At 40.4% G+C, this 18,177-nt stretch overlaps 1 pseudogene; it reads left to right on the forward strand.

Annotated features, from left to right (window-relative positions):
• The first annotated feature begins 6,703 nt into the window (after positions 1–6,703).
• Positions 6,704–9,312, forward strand: LOC123826275 (annotated as a pseudogene).
• Positions 9,313–18,177: the final 8,865 nt, after the last annotated feature.

Consider the following 18,177-nt stretch of genomic DNA (forward strand, 5'->3'; position numbering starts at 1 on the left):
AGATTGTAGACTTTGGCATATCCTGGCAACATTTATCAAACATCTAAATCATTATTTCTTTAATTTCTATGTAATTACCATAAATATGGGGAAAATGAAAAAAAAAACTCTCTACAACAGCTGTGGAAGGTAATGTCATTCTTGTGCAAAAACTTGAGGAATTTCTGCTTGATAAAGTGCCAAAAGAATTCATATTTCTCTTCTATTAAAGATCAGTGTACTTAGTAGTTAATTAGGGAAAATTATGTTACAACCTCACTGACACCTTTAATTTGGAGAGGGAAAGCAGACCATAATGTTATCCCAATCAACTAGCAGAAAACTACCATATTTTGCCATGTATACTGTGCACCCACACTTTTGTGCACATTATACATGGGATTATTGTGCCCATTATTATACCTATGGTATGTAATAATTATACCCATGCATAATGTGCATCCTTATTTTTCCCTCCAAAATTTAGACAAAAAAAGTGTGTGCTATACATGGCAAAATACTGTAGCTAGGAAGATAGACTTCCTTGGAAATATTGCCTTGCAATTAACAGAAAGTTCTACCTTTGTAGAAGAACTTCTTCCCAGAGGGAATAATCATCAAGAGGATGACAGAGAGAAAACCAAATCATCAGGACCAGGCCTCTTCTGCTATGAGCTGATGTCTGCACTGGCTAAGAAACAAGGGCTGGAATGCATCTTTCTCAGGAATCTACTCCACTAAGCCAAGAGCTTCTGTCTGGATCCTGTGGTCACAGCAAGTATAAAGTGAGTGCTGTAGAATAGGTCCTCAACGCATGTGGGCTCAGCAAGAAGTTGGCTAGCAGAGCATGGAGACTTTATTGGAATAATCACTCCTCTCGGAAAAATAGAGAAAAATCAAAATGCCTGCGAAATGATACAACAATTTAAGGGAAAAATGCCTGCAAAGAGTTGGATAAACAGTCTGACAAGTATTTCCTAAAGCTAGTAAGAGGAAAATTTAGCATATGTATTTTATATGTTTTATAGATTTTATATGTTTACAAGATGATTCAAGAGGGTAAAGTAACTGAGAGAAGAGTAAGCAATTCTGAAGGAGGAATAATCCAAGATCATGAAAATTGCACAGAAATATAATTTTATTTGTCAAATTAAGAAGCAATGAAGAGCAGATAAATAATATAGAAGAATTTATAGTTTTGTCAAGTGACAACCTTGACCATGGTTAGAGAAGAGATGAGATATGTGAATGGTAGATGCAGGATCTCCTGTAACCTGCAAGAGTTTCAGCAAGGCACACCTGAACAGATTTGAGGCAATGATTAAACAGTTGCCCAAACAACACTTTCTAGGTAAAAAAAAAAACAAAAACAAAATTTGTGTCCCAAGTTAGCAATCGCCATGCACTAAGAAATGTTAAAGAAGAAAGAGGTACCAGAATGCAAGCAAGCTTTCCTTTTTTTGAATTTTCAGATGAAAAGAAAACAACTGAATCTAAAAAACAAAAACTAAGAAAACAACTAGAACAGGAACAGAATCACAGAAATGGAGATCACATAGAGGGTTATCAGTGGGGGGCAAGGGGGAGAATAGGGGGAAAAGGTACTAGGAATAAGAAACATAATAGGTAGGCACAAAATAGACACAGAGAGGTTAAGAATAGTATAGGAAATGGAGAAGCCAAAGAACTTACGTGTTCCATGGACATGAACTAATAGGGGTGATGCTGGAGCCTGGGGAGGTGGAGCAGGGAGGAGGGAATAAAGGGGAGAAAAAAATTGGGACAACTGTAACAGCATAATCAATAAAATATACTTAAAAAATAAAATCATATAAAGCCATAACTGAAATACTTAAAGCAAATGATGATGAGGGTGATAATGATAACAATTAATGAAGGCTGGATTCTTTTCTTGCACCAATAAATATAAAAAATAAGCAATATATATTCACAGGATTGGAAGGAAAGTGATTGTGGCCAGACCAAAGCATTGCATGGTCAGCCATATTTTTCATATCTGGGAGAAACAAGATGATTTTAAGCATTCAAGATTATAAAAGACAGGACATGCATGCTCCATATGGAAGGAGTTATGGAAACATATACTTTATCACTCTGAAATGAAGACAAAGAGCTCACAAATTGAGAATAATTATGGATCAAGTGCAGAGTTGACAATAAATAGTAGCCTTTAAGTGAATATGCCAATATTTATTCTAGAAATCAAATGCCTGCTACTTAGTAATTTAATATTTTTATTTTATCAACATGTAATATCAATGAGGACTGGAAGTGCTATGATAGGAGGTAAAGGAGGTAGGAACATAACCATCTTGAGCCGGCTAAGAGTTATGTATCAGAATGACTGTAATCTGTGGTGGCACATACTGAGAATACATCAGCTCTACTACAGTTGATATAGAATATTAAGGCAATTAAAGTTAAAATACCTAAAATTAAAATATAAAAGCAGTTTTGGAAACATAAATGCATTAAGGAGGATCTTGTCTTATGAAATGTTATATGAAAATATAAAACTATGCCCTGGCTGGGTAGCTCAACTAGTTGGAATGTCAACCCAATACACCACGGTTGTGGGTTCAATCTCTGGTCAGGGCACATGCAGGAATCATCCAATGAGTGCATAGGTTGGTGGAACAACAAATCGATGTTTCTCTTTCTCCAAAATCAATCAATTTAAAAAATTTAAAGAAAATATAAAGCTATGATAATTAAAGCTGACTGACACTGACACCTATAAATAAAAAACAAAATTTAGAAATGCAAAAAGCATAGTAATAATTTAGTACACATAAATTTTCATCATTCACTGAAAAAAATGGGCCACTAAAATTGAATATTGAGTCAATTTTCAGCATTTGTGGTTAAAAAAGAATCTCTAAAAAAATTAAAACCCAGAAAGCTTTTTAGTATTATCTTATAAAATACATCCCACATGAAAATTTAAATATAAAAAAATCCTGAATGTTATTGGAGAAATTGTAAGGATTTTTACTATCTTGTTGCAGAGAATACCTTTCCAAGTATGACCAACAGCAAAATTATATGAGAATTAATTTCTAAATTTGACAAGAGAAAAATTTAAAGTAAAATTCAAAGACAAATGATAGCAAATTAGGAGTACTTTCTGAGTATATCCCCAAGGAAATAATAATATTCATAATAGATGAACAGCACTTGAAAATCAAAAGTAACAATGAAGCAAAAAAATAAATTGATCACTCTTCTACATTAGTGGGCCCTTCCTGTCTCTCTAAATTCCCTTATCAATCCAGCCTTCTAAGTCCTCCAAGGCCCTTGTGATAGCATGCTCTTCACTGATTAGCTGGCAGCTTCTTGTAACCATGGTCCTTGCCTATCTCCTTTACCTCTACATCCCAAACCCTGATCACAGGGCCCAAATTTACGTTAGTGTCACTGCTGAAGACTATGAATAAGAGCTTATTAGTCAGTACATAGAGATGATTAAATTAATATAAAAGTTATATTTCAGTAGAAATCAAGATGCATATTAAAAATAAGATTAAAGTAATAAATGACAATGCTCACAGTTGGTAAAGATAGAGCAAATAAATGAGCACTTTTCTACCATTAACAGGAATGAAAATCAGTGTAGCTCTTTCCACTGTCTTGAAGCCTGGGGAGGCTGCTGGCATCAGGACTCTGTAACAACAAATCCATCTGGACTGCAGTGGTCCAAGGCCATTTTTGCCAGCTATAAGCGGGGTCTCCAGAACCAGAGGGAGCACACAGCTCTTCTTAAAATTAAAGGTGTTTATGCTCAAGATGAAACTGAATTCAGTCTAGACGAGAGATGGAATAATGTGTCCAAAGCAAAGAACAGCACAGTGTTGCCTGGTGACAAACCAAACAAAACCAGAGTCACCTGGGAAGGTAACTCCTACTCATGGAAACCATGGCATGGCTCATGCCAAATTCTGAAGCAACCTTCTTGCTAAGGCTATTGGACACAGAATCCGTGCAATGCTATATCCTTCAAGGATTTATACTTATTGAAAAGTAAGTAAAAGTGGATTTGAAAAAAATTCTGCAACTTTTCTAGATGTAAGCTGTAAATGTGTATTGAAAAACTAATGTGCATGCTCATTGACCCAGTAATGGTACTTGGAATATTTATGAAGAACTAATCATAATAATATTTTGAGCTTTTTCTTATTAGAATGTTTACATCATCCCAACATTGTTTGTAATGGAGAAAAAGAGATCATTTAAATCTTCAACATTAGGTCATCAGTTAAATAAAATGAGCTGTGTTAATTGAACAGAATATTCAGTTCTCAGTATGGGTTTGTGAAAGGATATTTAATGGCATGTAATGTTTTTCATGATTTTTTTTTTTTAAATGTGGGTGATACCCTGTAATGGGGCAAACCTCATTATCCAACAGAAATGCATAATGAACAACTTTAATGTAATAATGAAAATGTTTGCAAATTGCCTAGTGTGATAATAAAACTAAGGTACAGAAGAGACCCACAGGCCCTGAACTGCAATGAATGATACTGAACTGGCGTGTCATCCATTTGCATTTTTTTAAGTGTGTTTTATATCCTTTAGGACAATTGTTTCTCTCAGGTAAGTTAAACATTCTCCTTGCATTTTTAATTTGAACAATTGATTTAGTTAGAAGGAAGAGCAACTCATGTTTTAATAATGAGTTCTGGATAAATCTTTTCGAAGAGGAGGCACTTCCCAAGGGCCAGGGCTGGAAGGTTGTTTCTTTTTCAGTTGATGAGCAAGTAACAGTTTCGGAACATTTGGCTTGGAGACCCAGCACTGATACTACTTAAGCAGCCTCCCCACCAATGCCCCACCCCCACCCCACCCCCACCCCACCCCCACCCCACCCCCACCCCACCACAAGAGAGAGGCTTACGGAAAGCCCAAAGAGACAAAAGAGGATTTATTTGCTTACCTACTTACAGCTATCAGTTTTTTTGTTGGTCCTTTCTAGCCTCTGAGCTAGCTTTTGTTTTGTTTTCCTAGTGACAGAATCTGTGTTCTTTAGCAAGGAAACAAGGAAGAAACATACATCATTATTTGTTAAAATACACATATTTTCCCAACATGCCCCCTTCCTCCTCTCCTGGCAAATCCTATCTACCACCGTCCAATAAAATCATCTTTTAAAGCTTGTGGTTGTTGTTTTCTTCCTTTAAACACACATATTAGAGAAAAATTACTGTAGATTCACATTATTCTAAACAATTTATGAGAAAGCCTGGCTGGCTATATTTCCCAGTAGAAAGGATTGGGCCATTTTTATAAATGATTTATTATTGTTTTCTTCTGTAGGCACCGATAAACAAGACAGAAAAATCAAAGTTAATTAAGTTAAAAGTAATCAAGTGTTTTTTCTTAAAAGCACATATATGTATATATTTATATACTATTGCATTTTATGCATGGTTAAGTTTGTATACTCTACATGCATATGTATGAATATGGATTGGTGACGTCCTTTTTAAGAAGTTTTTTTTTTCGCTCATATTTGAAGATGTGGCTATAAAAGGTACTAAATGGAAAACAGGAGAAAGCATGCCAACAAGCAAGCTGATGGGAGACATCTGAAAGAAATTAGACAAATTTTCAGGAGTACTTTTCCATTCCATCCCTGTGCCCCTGGCTAGCATGTTCTTTGTACACTGGATTCCAGCTTCGGAGAAGCTGCCAAACATGCAGGACCAGTGATGGGCCTCATGTCTCCTTCATTGATCATATGCAGCCGGAGAGACTGGTGCCAGGCCCCCTGCCACGACTGTGTGTGCCACTGATTGTAATGACTCTGTGTGTGCACACACACATACATTATTTGCTTGTTTTTTGTTAAGGGGGGAGGAAAGTAGGGAAGAGATTATTAAGATTTTCTAGAGATAAACACCCTTGAATCAATCATAGGACTCAGGTACAGAGCTTGTTAAATAAGAACAGTACAGCCTATAAACTCAAAATTTGTTTTCAAACCAACTATACATCCTGATTCAGTGTCTCTTTCTCACTCCACTCCCCACCTCCAGCAGCCACTCCTGCCACTTCATCAGACCACCTAACCTGATTCCCAGTAAAACCAGGCATTGCTCACAAGTAATACCATTAAAATTTGCTTCTCTGAGGTGTTTGCAGTCTAGAAAGGCTCTGTACCTGCTGTTTGCCTACATAAAGATATAAGATTTTTAACTTTACCCTGCTCAGCTCTGCTGTTCATAGTAGAGCATGGGCCCTTCCAAATTCTATTTCCTGGACACCCTTGCCAACTTGCTTCAGGTCAGCTTTTGCCCTGGGTAGCACTGTGGGAGATTGTAGAATAGGAAGAAGTGGAAGTAATTTAGTTTCTTCTCTGTAATTGCTGGTGGCCAATCAAAAAGTTGCTCTATTCTCTTTGTGACCCCAGCTGTCTCATGACATCACCACCTTCCTAGCTTCCACCTCTTGCAGGTGGCTCCAGGTTCTAGGGTCTGGTGACCTTTCTACTTTCAGTGTCTGATCAGACCTATGGGTAGTGGTGGTATCTTCCTCTTGCTAATCTCGGGGTCACCTTATCATCTCCTTTCATCTAATATCTTTTCAGCTATTACAGTACCCTAATAGCTAACCCTCAATATTAATTTTTTCTATTTTAACTGCTGGTAGCCACACCAGTCCAGCACCAGGCTGTTGTTCTGTGCTTCCAACCAACACCACCATGCCAAAGGAATTCAAAAGGGAAGATAAAGAATCATGTGGAAGATCCATCCCATTCCAGCACCTTGAAAAGAGTTCAGTACTCCAGGAGGCCCATTTATTTAATGAAATTCCCAGCGACCCTCTGACGTGTGCCCACATTCTCACCAAGATACTTTACCTCAGGGATCTCCAACCTCTGTGCCATGACTGGTACCAGTCCAGGCCTATTAGGAACTGGGCTACACAGCAGGATGTGAACTTGAGTGTAATGCACTTGAATCATCCTGAAACCATCCCCCCATCCTAGTCCATGGAAAAATTGTTTTCCACAAAACCAGTCCCTTGTACCAAAAAGGTTGGGAACTGCTGCTTACCTCAAAAACCAGGGGAGCACCTGGGGACCCCTGAAGTAACTGAGGCTTTTTTTGCCATGACCAAACTTTCAGTCCCACAATCCCACCCTCCATTGGATGTGCTACTTGAGTGTCAGGGAAATGCCCTGTATCTCAGAGGATGTCATCATCATCACCAGTAGCCTGACAAAAGACATGACTGGGAAAAAAAGATAATTCCCAGGGCCTGGCCATGAGAGCTTTCTGCCAGATCACTGATAGCACTGTGCTGTGTCTATTGAACGTGACATGATCTTTCAATACCTTGCACTGGGGATCCTATACCATGTGCTTTGGAATGACTGCTTAGCAGTCAATAAGATGATTAGCAAATTCACCCAACCTGGCCTCAAGTCTACTTGCATGATGATCCAAGGGGCCATCTAGCAGCTGGAGGAGGAGGACAACAGCCATGACAGCCCACTGTTGGACCTCATAGACAGCTGCTTGCCCAAGCATGAGATGATCTCCAAGGCCACCTCAGCCATCATCAGTCTGCCAGGCTGCAGTGCTTAAGAGCTAGCCCTGGCTGTGTTGGTGCTTTGGCTTGTCTGCAGCTCACCCAAGGCTACTCTCCATGATGCCACTGTCTGTACTCTCAATAAGGTTGCCATGAAGCCTCCATAAGCAGTGACAGCCTGTCATCTGAACCTAGAGAACCTGGTCACAAATTCGAATCACAGCATTGCCATGCTGGCCATCACCACCCTCCTCAAGACAGGCAGCAAGAGCAGCATCAACCATCTCATAAAGCAGATCTCCTCTTGTATGTTGGAGATCTCATATTAATTCAAGGTGATGGTTGTTCAGGCCATCAGTGCCCTGTGTCAGAGGTATCCTCACAAACACGGCATGCTCATGAACTTCCTGTTTACCATGCTACAGAAAAAGTGGCATTGAGTATAAATGGGCCATTGTGGACTGCATCATCAGCATCATTGAGGAAAACTCAGAGACAAGGAGGAAGGACTGTCACATCTGTCATCGAGGACTGTAATTTCACTGTGCTGTCCACTTGTATCCTGTATCTCCTGGGCCAGGAGGGGCCCAAGACCAAAAACCCCTCCAAGTACTTCCACTTCACCTATAATCAAGTGGTCTTGGAGCATGAGGATATCCTTATACTGTGAATTCTCTGGCCAAACTTGGAGCCCAGAATGAAGAGATGTTACCCAGTATTTTATTGTTGCTGAAGAGGTGTGTGAGGGATGATAACAGTGAAGTCAGGGACCCAGCCTCCTTCCATCTCAATGCCCTGGAGCAAGGCTCCCAATGCAGGCTATATCCTAAATGGTTTAACAGTGTCTAACCCTGTTTTTGAGAGGGCTCTGCAGCAGTACACTCTAGAACCATCAGAAAAAAAAAACTTTTGCCCTTAAGTCTGGGACCCTGGCCACCACACCCATGGCAGAGCAAAGAACAGAAAGCACCCATCATAGCAGCCAAGCAGCCTGAGAAGGTGGCAGATATCAACAGGAGATCTTCCAGGAGCAGCAGGCTGCAGTGCCAGAGTTCTGTGGGCTGAGGCCCCTCTGCCAGTACTCACGTTAGCCTGCAGCCCTCACTGAGTCAGAGAAACAGTATGTCATCCACTGCACCACACAGTGTTCTGGTTTGACTGCACAGATACACTCCATGACCAGGCCTTGGAGAATGTCACAGTGCGAATGCAGACCACTGAGACCTGTGAGGTGCTCTGTTACATGCCTGCATGGAGCTAAACCTACAACCAGCCTGGGGCCTGCTTTATGCTGGTCGTAGTGTGCAAGAAAGACCCCCACAGCTGTAGCCTGCACATTCTGGTGTATGATGAAGTTCACTGTCAAGAAATGTGACCCCACCACTGGGGAGACGGATGATGAAGGCTGTGTGGATGAATATATGATAGAAGATCTGGGAGTCACTATAGCTGATCATATCTAAAAGATGACAAAGCAGCTTAGGCAGGGGGTGATTTTGAGAAGGAAGAAACATTCACCTTGTATACCACCAAGACGGTTGAAGAGGCTGTGGGAAATATTGTAAAATTCCTGGGTATGCACCCTTGCGAGAGGTCAGACCAAGTGCTGGATAACAAGAACACGCACATATACTACCCCTGGCTGGTGTGTTCCGAGGTGGTCATGACATCCTGGAGTGCTCCTGGCTGCTACTTTTGGACACAGTTACAATGCAGGTGACACCCAGAAATTCAGAGGAGTTGCGAGTAGACATCATCTTGGTATCCGTGGGCTGAGACCAGCCTGCAAAAGCCCACTCCTACCCTTTCCCTCCAACGCTACCGCAGAAGGCACACCTTCTTCATGTACCCAGTAAAAACTTCTTCCTAAGCCCCTGAGTTCAAAAACAATGAGGAATCATTGGGGATTATTTTTTTGGGGGGGGATTATTTTTTAATTTAAGCTTTGCCCCCGGACTGTTAGGGGGTCATTTTTTTTAAAGGATGATTTTAGCTTATCCTAGAACTTGCTGCCCTACTTGCCAGGGAAGGGCATTGCAAATTAATAAGATGCCTACATTTCCTCTTGAATTTATCCCCAAAGAAACCAGCTTATCCCTATAAATGAATCAGCATGTATTTATTGAGAAGTAAAATTTTTTCTTTAAAATTTTGTTTTTCTCTGTTTAACTACCTGGGGTAGATTCCATTTTCCTTACTTGACCCTGATGGACACAAAGGAGAGAACGTCATGTCCTCTGCGTAGGAGTGCGTAGGAGTCAGCTTGCACTAATGGAATATGGATTGCTTACTTCACTCACCATAGAGGTCCCTGACAATGCTAGGGTTTGTCACTGCGTGTTCCAGCTCCTAGCCCTCAGCCCACAATGCTTCCTGGCTTACTATCACTTTGATGAGATATTTGGGAAAGTGCATGAGATTTGAAGTAGGCCAGTTCTGAGCTGCATGCCCTGTTCAAGTTCCTCCTCATCTCAATTTTCTGCCCTCAAAATAAAAAATATTACATGTCCTGATATAATAGATGTGGAATCACTTTGCTAATTGCACAACTCTATTTAATAAAGAGGCACATTAGGTGCTTTACAAGTCTGTCCACGTGTAAATGTTAGAATGTTTTATATATTTATCAGGAAAGAAAATCCATTCAAGTTATCTGAAGAACAATTTGTGGGAGGTTTGGTGCCTGACTTAGTTCTGAAGTAACTCAAAGTAGATACGTGATCTGCTCAGCCTATAAACAGGCTGTTCTTGACTAAATAGATAAGACAGAAAGATTCATTTTCAGTCCAACATAACATTCTGGGTTATACCCAGTATAATTCGCACTTGGCAGGTTTTAGTTCAACTAGATGATCAAGAACTGTAAAATAAGTAAACAAGATCACATTTCTCTGAGGGTCTTTTTACCTCTTCAGAAAACATTATACGAAGAGGATCACCCCCCCCCCCCCCAAAAAAAAACCCTAAACTGTTGATTAGGTTCCAAAAAGCAAGCAAAAGATATCCAGAGGCATTGAAATTAAGAACAAACTGACAATAACCAGAGGGGAGGTAGGAGAGGAAATTGCGGGGTGGGGGGCGCAAAACGGGGATGGTTTTCAGGAGCATGTATAAAGGACAAAACCAAAGGGGGTAGGATCAAGGGTGGGAGGCAAAGGTGGGTGGAAAGTGGAGACAACTGTACTTGAACAACAATGAAAAAGTACGAAAAAGAACTGTTTTGAGCAGGGGAAAAACATCCTGATAGGTGTATTGCATCAAATGGAGAATACTTTGAAGGTGACTGAAGTTTAAACATTTAAGAATAAATACATAATTTTTATAAATAAGTTCTGGTTTTATTCGGGCCCTCTCTCATATACAACGAAGCTGAATTCATAAAAATAACCCTTTAAATAGATGACAGAAAAGTGAAGGCCTGGTATATAAGTGAGCTAATGTTGCAGTAATGCCTTGGAAGGAAGTGCTCCAAAATTCAGGGGCTTACAGCAACGAATATTTGTGTTTGTTTTTTTCTCAAGTCTCCAGTTGCCTGGAGCCCTGCCAGGCTTGGAGTTCGGGTTCAGATCTCTTCCATGGGTCTTTCATAGTTCTTATCAAGCCAATGGCTATTCCTGGTATGTTCTCTTAGCAGATGACAGAAGTGCAAGAGGGCAAGCAGAGACATGAGATATATTGTATTTTTCGGACTATAAGATGCCCTTTCCCCCCAAAATTTGGGGGGGAAATGGGGGTGTGTCTTATAGTCCAAATGTAGCTTACCTGGCTCCCTGGGGCTGGGGATAGGGGGAATGGCAGCCTATGTTATTTATGTTATTAAATAGTTAACCACATTTTTGCTTCAAAAATTTTTTTCCTATTTTCCACCTCTAAAACCTAGATGCATCTTTTGGTCCAGTGCATCTTATAGTCCTAAAAATATGGTATATTGCCAATTTGGCCCAGAATTGTCAGGCTTACATTTCAGCTTGACAAGGTAAAGGCCTAGCATGAACGGAGCTCTGCCCACTCCAAAGGACTGTATCGACGTCTCATAGCAGACAATGTGAAAGTGTAATTCTGACAAAAGGAGAGCATGAAGATTTACAGACAAGGATCCAAAGTACCACACCTTGTTCTAAATCTAACACCTACTGGGAATAGGAGTTCAGTGAACTTGGGCCTTCTTTTTTATGTAAAAATAAGAGAAATTTGGATTTGGTCATATCTAGCAGACCGTCCAATTCTTCATTAATTTGAAATGAGTGACAAATTCCTTTGTATAATTTGTACATCTTCATACTATATAATGGTAAAGGTTTTACTTATGAAATGAAATAGGATTGCACTGAAAGACCTTAACTATTTCTGGGAACAAGCATTTTAAAGGATTCCTTTTATCATAATTTTATATGCCTGGATGATATTAATTACACATGAATTATTTTTGTTTGAATACTAATAGAGTCTTGAAAAAACATTTACTTAGAAACATTTGTTATCCAATTAAGTTGATTTATTACATATAGACCATACTTTGATTAATTAGACATGCCACTATTTCAAACGGCCCTGCATGCCAATTTGCTTCCATTTTCATGGGCTGATAATACAAAAATTCCTATTTGCTCTGACTCCTCAGGAAATGCCAGGCTTGGCATAACACCCAGAGCCTTGTGTGAGATCAGGGCATCTGGTTTCCAGTTCTGGCTCTGCCACCTCACTGCCATGTGACTGTGGACAAACTGATGGCTTTGTGCCTTTCATTTTTTTGCAAAATGAGGAGGAGTCACAGCTGAACCACTTCACTCAGAGGATTAGAGCAATGATCAAAGGAGGTTCCATGTGTAAAAGCGCTTTGACAAATTATGCCCTGAGCACATTGAACAGTTTCATCATGAGGGCATGTTTTAATTGGTTTTATTATTATTTAGGTATGGTGGGCCAATACATCAGCAGACAACTGCTGTCAAAAAGATTGTTGCTCATACTCGCAGATTCCCAAGAGAGGGAGCACTTGGCACGCCATGGGGGGGCCACATGGGCGATCACTGAGGCGGGTCCTGAGGCAGAGGCAAAGACGTGAACTGTGGACAAGCCCCTTTTGTGTGCTTTCCATGGGAATGAAGAGGCAAGTAGAGTACGCAGATTTAAGACTGCCTACTTTGAATAATTTAAGCAGGCTCTGGGGCATAGAGGCTGCCCCTGGTTGTCTGGCATCTGGACCTGAGGCAATTAGGGCAAATGTACTCACACGGTGGTCCAGAGTGTGAGGACCTTATAAGGGTTTTTTTTTTCTTTTTCTTTTTCTTTTGGCAGTGGTGGCTGTAGAGTCTGGATTGGTTGGTTTCTATGTAAAAGGGCACCCCTCAAGAGGAGGTCATATACTGAGGAGTGGAGACGATGAGGGAGGCAGAAGTCCAGAGCAAGGTGACTCGGGCATGTTATCAAGTTGCACAGAACAGGGTGTGGTCAGTATAGACAAGCAGGGCAGATGTTGAAGCATCATGTTCGCGGAAGCTTAGAAACATGGGTAATAACAGGAAGCCTTGTATCCTGCCTCCAGCAATCTTCCAGGGCACTCAACTTACTTCTATGGTTGGGTACATGGAAACTATGTTACTTTACCCTGTATCTTCAGAGGGCATCTTCAGCTATCTAAAACCAATCTGTAAAAGACATTCACCCACCTACACATATGATAAATGAGAGGGAGAAATTAATTTCTAAAATGGAGCTAGATTCTTTACTTCAGGTGTCTCAGAAATACCACTTTCAAAGCTGGAAAGGGGAGAAAACCCTCATAATCATGCGTTGATATTTTCAGCAAAGAAACTGCTCTGGGGAAGTGGCACAAAGAGCCCACAGCTAAGGAGCAAAGCTGTGGGGGTGGGTCCAAAGCATGAACTTGAGGAAAAACTGGGGTCTCCAGTTTAGCCATAAAAGCCCAAAGTATTTTAGTAAATAGTGATTGTGTTCATCATCTTTCAAGAAAACCTTCTATAGGATGTGAGAGTGATCTGGCTGTGACATCTGCCACCCCATTGATCTCCAGGGTCGATTTGGCTGATCTGGCTGGCTAGGCGAGTGTTCCCCTTCCTCCCTCACCGATCCACGTGCGTCCCTTCTGAAGCTGCACACTCTGTCGAAGAGGACAATCTTCCCAACTAGAGGACAGGACCGGTCTAAGGTCAAGGGTATGTGAGTAGCTGTGGCTCCCCTGCTAGGACCTCCAAACAAGCACTCAAGAAAACCTTCTAAAGTTGTCTTTGTTCTCATGATACAGTTGAGACATCCTGAAATAATGTATAAGTCATTTTGTCATCTGCCCAATTCCCATACGGGTTTATCAGTTCAGCCTATTTTTGCCTTGCATTTCAGACTTCAGCCATGAAGCAGTCTAGCAGGACTCTGTACAGTAGTTTGCTGAAAATGCCCGACACTTGCTTCCTGAGACTTGCAATAAACTTTTTGGTCTTCTGCTCATCCTCCTAACTTGACTTAGAGTCCTATAGATTCTCAGGGCCTGAGCTTAGATTTTCCCTCTTTGCCAAGCCATTTTTGACCCTCTGTTTTAAAGCTGGGCTGGATGTATGACCAAATGGGATAGGTGTGTGTGTGTGTCTCTGTGTGTGTGTCTGTGTGTCTGTGTGTGTGTGTGTGTGTACACACAGAGGTTTACTTGCCTGTTCACCAGTCTCTTTCCTCAAGACTGCAAGTTCCATGAGAGGCCAATATTTTAAATCCATTGTTTACTCCCAAATAGTAAAACCTTGAATCCAACACTGGGCGAGTCCTGAACAGTGTCACTCCAAAAAATTGCTGGGTCATGAGGCTGGGCTAAATACTTCTCCTCTGTGGTCCTAAATTTCCTAGTTCTCTCTCATTAAATACAGGTCAATACCACTGTTTATGCAGATGTCTCCTACATTACACATCACATTTTTTTAAGGACAGAAACTGTGACTGAATTCATCTCTATTTCTCTAATTCCAAACACAGTGTGGTACAATTTAGGGACTCAGAAATTGTACCTATTATGATTGTTATTATAATTATTATGATAAATGTTCTTGAAGAGATGGATGAATAAATGAATAAATAAATGAGAAACTGGACATGATCAGATCTGAAGCAGGAGTGGTAATGGGGGATGGATACTGAAACACATACCATGCCTTCCTCATAGGGTTTTTCTTCCTCCAACTATCAAGATAAAATCATTCAGAAACAAAATATAATACCAAAAGTGAATAAAACAAAGTGTTATTATAAATCCACTAGGATGAATTAAAAGTGAGAGAATGATATAATTTATTTCCATGTTCACTAGATCTCACAATTTAGATTGTATCTGTTGGTAAAATTATGGAAGTTTAATGACTTTCATTTTTTGAAAGACATTATGTTTACTGATTATCTATTGCCTGCACTGACCAGAAAACCAAGATGTTGATGTCAAGGTCATGATGTCTCAAGCCATCAGGAGGACAAGATGTTTGATGTCTAGAAGGGATCATGTATATCATCGTATGGTTGGGAGCTGACTTTTAGGATAAAATAAAAAGCACATATTTGGGAAGAACTGCATTACAATACTGTTCAACTTTATCCAATCGCCTCATGCAACAGAAGTGATGAGATTTCAGGGAGAATATTAACCACTATTCCTCCAAAGGGGTAACTGTGGCTAAATCAGGGAGTGACAGGGCCCTGACCTCTGGTCAGGTACCCTACCAGGACCAAGAGCTTCACTCCTTGATGCTTGAACTTCACTGTTGGGTGAGAGCATAGCCATGGACAAAACCTTGCCATCAGCTTTTTCTCATCACACTGGTGACTCCTGCCCCCTCCCTGTCATTCCCTGAAGTGCTCACCTCTCTGGCAGCCCCTTTCTCTCCTTAAATCACCACTCAGGACAGAGTGAAGGCAGGTACCTGCTGTACGGGGCTTTAGAACAGGATGAGTGGAAGGTGAGGGCATGGCAGAGGAAGAAAGGATGCAGAAAAACCAAGTTACGAAATCCAAATGTAAAAAATTCACAGAGGTTTTTAAAGACTGTTCTTTTGGCCACCTTAATGTTCAAAGCAGAAAGAAAGAGAAGCCACATTTCTGTTTTGCCTCCCCTTGTTACTTCAGGGAATTAACGTACTTTGAACTTAGTCTATCAGATGAGCCGGTTCCATACCCAAGAGGCATTATTATCACCCAGTTCAAAAGTGTTCAACATATGGACATCATCAAAACCCAAACTAACTTTATGTTCCTCATTTCTAGCAAACGATTAAAGAAATCTAATCAAGACACATGCCTGTGTCGGGGCTAGGCAAGACACCATTAAATGTACCTTTGAGTTGTGTGCAGACCTTGCAAGACTCCACAAACTCATTTTAATTATTTTATACGGACAAATTGAAAGACCCAGTTTCTTCATTAGGGTGCAGTCCCCATATAAACAATAACAACAACAACGATGACAATGACAACCCACAAAGTCATGATGGAAAACAGAAGCTGCCTCTTCAAATCACGTCCATATTGGCATTGCACAACTGTAGCCTGATTGCGTTGTTAATTAATTCTCGAAATTCACAGTAAGCCAAAGGAACAATCTGAGAAGAGTACTTGTCATTTAATTAGTAAATTACGTTTTTTTAATCACAAATGTTTCTTTATTTAATTAGCACATACTATAGGCCAAAATCTCACACCAGCTGGATATTGTCAGGATATATGGCTTTGCCTATTTCCTCCATTTATCAAGCTAATAACTTTTTTCTTTTATTGATTCTAGAGAGAGAGGAACAGAGGGAGAAAGAAAGGGAAGGAAACATTGATGTGAAAGAGAGACATTGATCTGTCGCCTCTTGCATACTCCCCTGCTGGGGACTGAACCCACAGCCCAGGCACGTGCCCTGACCAAGAATCGAACCAGCAACATTTTGGTTTGCAGGACGACGCCCAACCAACTGAGCCACACCACCAAGGGCAAGCCAATAACTTTTCAGAAAAGGATTGAGCTTCGATAGTAGGAAAGAAAGGTGAGGTAAGAAGATCAGAATCGAGTTCTTGTTGCAGAGAATCACATATTTCAGGGAGAAAGATGAAGACACTTCTACTTCAAGATGCTACTTTGACATCTATAGATCTGAATAATACAGGTTGAGGAGTTTTAGAGATTATCTAATCCAACACCTATTTTCTTAGAATAAAGGTTTTGAGCTGAGACAAGTTAAAGGACACACTGAAGCCATACACCTAGTTAAGCAGAGTGGTCTGAACTACCATCTAGGACTCCTGACTCCAAAAGTAAGCTTTCTCAGCTGCCCATGTGTTCATGAAAAATTGTGCAAAGTGTAATTGTAAGGGCGCATAGTAAGGCGTGAGGAATCCATTGGAAGAAGACTTTATCATTTGACCTACTATTTTAAAGTCTTGCAATACTGAGATTTAACTGGATTAAGTTTGGCTTTAATGCATTACCAATTAATAATTCATATCTTTAAATGAAGAATTAGTCAGCTTGTTTCATTTCACATTCTGGGAGCAGTTTTGTCATTTTGGAGCAAGGATCCATGAACGTTTCTTAATATAACACCAGGATATGTCAGCTCAGTCCTAACTCATTTGTGCAGTATCTCTATTTTCTTCTTAATTAAACACAGAAACTGTTGATTTGGGGACAAAAATAGAACCTGATGAAGTCTGAATTTCTTCCCAGAAAATATTTTGTCTTTGCCTCCAGATGTCAAGAGTGACACACGGGTACAGCTCATATTGGAGGAAGGGACAGGCAGCTGCCTTTTGCCCCTCCAAGAAGGCAGACTTGGGCTGAAGCAGATCACTGATTACCTGCTGGGAGTCCTGGAATGCAATTGCTCCAGCCAAGTGATTGCCTAAGCTCTGCTAACCCCTTCATACACATGGGCAAGGGACAATAAAGGAATTGAATATAAATCCATCAGTGAAGTAAGTGTTAATGACTACAAAGTACTCAAAAAGCTATAATTAATTTGTAGCAAAGAATTCACATGTGCATAATACATTCAATAAAATAATTAAAAAGTATTGCCAAATGTCTAATGAGAGGTGCATAATGTAAGGGTTCAAGAATGGAGAGCACTGGCAGGTTATGTAAATAGAAGGCCACATGGAGACAGGAAAGAGTCAGGCTTTGCAAGTTGGTTCTCTGTCACCGCCCACAAAAATGAGAATCTCCTTATTTGTGTCCTTGCTCTGTGCTCATCCCAATTTTGACCAGTTCCCTCCTTACGATCTGTGCAAGCTGTCATGTATGTCTTTACTTATGGAGGCCTCCAATTTTTTATTTTAAATACACTTGGAGATGACTATTCACTTGGGCTGATCTAAGTGCTTTCCTAAACTACCTATCATGATGCCAGCCCTATGGCTCTGTCTGGTGGCCAGGATGTCTCCAGTCTGACTTCCCACTGCCAAGTCCACTGATGTGATTGATTTGCAAAGATAGTGCTTTTGCTGTTTTTAAGCTCCTACAGAAGTTATCATTAGGCTTACAATGAATTGCCCGAGGTAGATGTTTTAGGTTTTTTTTAACCTGAGTATAAATTGCCTCTGTTTTGAGGCAAGCCAATTTAGCTAAATATTATCTAAGCATTCTTTCTATCTTTAAAATGATGGGAT

Source organism: Phyllostomus hastatus, unplaced genomic scaffold (assembly GCF_019186645.2).
Source record: "Phyllostomus hastatus isolate PE091 unplaced genomic scaffold, TTU_PhHast_1.1 phas_contig_80, whole genome shotgun sequence".
Lineage (NCBI taxonomy): Eukaryota > Metazoa > Chordata > Mammalia > Chiroptera > Phyllostomidae > Phyllostomus > Phyllostomus hastatus.